Source organism: Callithrix jacchus, chromosome 7 (genome assembly GCF_049354715.1).
Source record: "Callithrix jacchus isolate 240 chromosome 7, calJac240_pri, whole genome shotgun sequence".
NCBI classification, from domain to species: domain Eukaryota; kingdom Metazoa; phylum Chordata; class Mammalia; order Primates; family Cebidae; genus Callithrix; species Callithrix jacchus.
The window spans coordinates 55,882,159-55,885,363 of NC_133508.1; the positions used below are offsets into that span (position 1 = coordinate 55,882,159).

General features: G+C 45.3%; 1 pseudogene; it reads left to right on the forward strand.

Annotated features, from left to right (window-relative positions):
* Window positions 1–1,222: 1,222 nt before the first annotated feature.
* Window positions 1,223–2,144, forward strand: LOC100409029 (vacuolar protein sorting-associated protein 26C-like; annotated as a pseudogene).
* The last annotated feature ends 1,061 nt before the right edge of the window (window positions 2,145–3,205 follow it).

Here is a 3,205-nt window from a genome sequence, read left to right on the forward strand (position 1 = left end):
GCTAATGTTTGTATTTTTAGTAGAGACAGGGTTTCACCATGTTGGCTAAGCTGGTCTCAAACTCCTAACCTCAAATGATCCACCCACCTCAGCCTCACAAACTGCTGGGAATACAGACATGAGCCACCAAGCCCAGCACAGTTTATCTTTAAATTCAGCCCTCTGCTGCTCCCTGGGGCCTCTCGTGCTGCAATGTAATTCCACTACATTTCCCAAACCATCCACACTCCCACTCTCTTAAATGACCATTTCACACCTTCCCTCTCCCATAGCTCTGACACCTCCTTCCTAACCTCCTTCTCAACTAATGACCTTCCTTGCTACTTATAAAAAAAAGAATCAACCAGAAGAGTCAGCCCACACCCATCCATCACCTCATTCCCAACTTACATGACTCTGCTCTGTGGTTCCTTCCTTTGCTATGAGTGAACTCTCCACTCTTGCCTGAGACCAATTCCTCCCCTTATGTATTGGACCCCTCCTTCTAGGAAGGACATCTATGAGATGGCCCCTGTCTGCTGGGTCATTCTCCTCACCATACAAATCTCTGCCTTACTGATAGTTTGTCTGTGTCCCCATCCAAATCTCATCTTGAATTGTAGTTCCCATAATCCTCATGTATCATGGGAGGGACCCAGTGGGAGGCAGTCAAATCATGGGGGCAGTTACCGCCATGCTGTTCTCACAATAGTGAGTGAGTTCTCACGATATCTGATGATTTTGTGAGGGGCTTTCCCCACTTTGCTCTGCACTTCTCTTTCCTGCCGTCATGTGAGGAAGGACATGTTAGCTTCCCCTTCCACCGTGATTGTAAGTTTCCTGAGGCCTCCCCCGCCCTGCAGAACTGTGAGTCAATTAAACCTCTTTTCTTGATAAATTACCCAGTCTCAGATATTTCTTCATGGCAGCATGATAACTGACCAATACTCTTACCTTAGGGTAATTTCTCAATCTTCACTTTTTTTTTTTTTTTTTTGACCCTACATGTCCCTCCAGGTACTGGCTCATTTCTCTGGTCATTTTCACAATAAAATTTTACAAAAGAGTTGTGAATTTTTCTCCAGTCACATTCAAATTAAAGAACTGAATCAGTTAAAAGAGAATGAAACTGAATATGAAACTCTAAAACTCTCATGAAGATTTGAAAATGAACTCAATAAAATTTCTAGACATGAGAAATATATTAATCGAAATTTAAAAATCAGGCTGCGGAGAACTGGAGATGGGGACAGTCCTGGACATCAAGATTAAAAGAGCAAATAAAGTTTATGACACTGGGGAGGTGCTCTCCTGTGTGGTGGTAACATCGAGTAAAGATTCAGTCCAACACAACGGACTGACTTGGCCCATGGAAGGAACTGTAAACCTCCACCTCAATGCCAAAAGTCTGGGTGTGTTTGAAGCTTCTTATAATTCTGTTAAGCCTATCCAGATTATCATCAGCACCATAGAAATGGTGAAGCTGGGGAAATCTCTCAGTGGCAAAACAGAAAGCCCTTCGAGTTTCCTCTGCACATGAAGGGTAACAAAGTTCTGTGTGAGACTTATCATGGCACGTTTGTCAACATTCAGAACATACTAAGCTATGACTCGAGGCAATCTCTGTTGGCCAAGGACTTGACAAAGACCTGTGAATTTATCATTCACTGTTCCTCAGAAGGGGAAGTTGACTCCCAGTCCTGTGACCTTCATGAGTACACCTGAAACCTTATAGAACGTCAAAGAGAGAGCTCTGCTTCCCAAATTTCTCATTCGAGGACATCTCAACAATAAACTGTGTCATCATGCAGCCGCTAAGGGGAGAGCTGGTGGTGAAGAGCTCAGAGGCGCCATCAGAAGCATGGAGCTGCAGCTGGTGCGCGTGGAGACATGCTTCTGATGGAGACATGCTTCTGATGCGCGTGGGTGTGCAGAAGGCTATGTCCACGAGGCCACGGGGATTCAGAACATTCAGATCACCGACAGTAACGTGTGCAGGGGGCTCTCTGTCCCCATCTACATGGTCTTCCCCAGGCTATTCACCTGCCCTACGCTGGAGACCACCAACTTCCACGTGGAATTTGAGGACAACATCGTGGTGCTTCTCCACCCTGACCACCTACCTCATCATGGAGAACTTCCCGCTGAACCTCTGCACGATATAGCCCAGAGGAGGGAGGCAGAGAAAACCAGAGTGCCCATCTGAAAATCCAGCTGGTTATTCAAATCCTAAGGAGAACTACAGCCAGTGGCATTTACTTGTTTTTGTGATTATTCCGTATCAGAAATGAAACGGACCCTCAAATTAACTTTCCTTCCTCATTTCTTCGAGGCTTCCAACAGGTACCTCTACTCAGAACTTTTCTTTGAAATTCAACACTTTTTTTTTAATGCTATTTGCAAGATCATTTCGCAGAAAACACTGACTGTGGCTCCTGCCTTCCCTGTTCCTTTTTAGATATAGGAAACAATTGTGACAGCAGTTTGAGCTTTTTTGGAAAGTGGGATCGTGGGGACAAAAGGGAACCTCTCTCGGAGTTGCTAATGGATGTAGCCGGGGACTCCCCACATCAAAGGGTCTGTGACCAGTTGACATGCAGGACCGCTGCAAGCATACCAAGTGGTTAGGAAGCTTGTAGATACTCTCCAAGGTGGAGCACAAAGTGCTAGCCGCTGGAAATGGGTGACTTCCCTCCACCCCAACTCTGTTCTGTAGTTCTTTCTATAACATTTTTTATTATAACTTTAAAATTTTTAAGCAACTGTAAAAGGGTGTTTCTTGCTCTCATGGGGGGATTTGGCTGCTGCTGAAGTGTTTCAAAGTCTCAAAAACGGGCATAAAATATCCTGCTGCCATTTCCTTGAACATATACATAAAGAGAGAGAGGGTTTTCCCTCTGTCGCCCAGGCTAAGAGCAGTAGCAGAATCACAGCTTACTGCAGCCTTGACCACCCTGGCTCAAGCGATCCCTACCCTCAGCCTCCTAAGTATCTGAGACTACAGGTACATGCCACCACATTCAGCTAATTTTTAAGGTTTTTTGTAGACAGGGTCTTCCTATGTTGCCCAGGGTGGTCTTGAACTCCTAGACTCAAGTGATCCTCTCATCTTGGCCTCCCAAAGTGCTGAGAAGACAGTTGCGAGCCACTGCGCCCAGCGGTTTCCCAGAATGTATTTAAATGCAAAGTTACAGAAGGGGAAAACATGTATGTTTGCTCCTGCCAT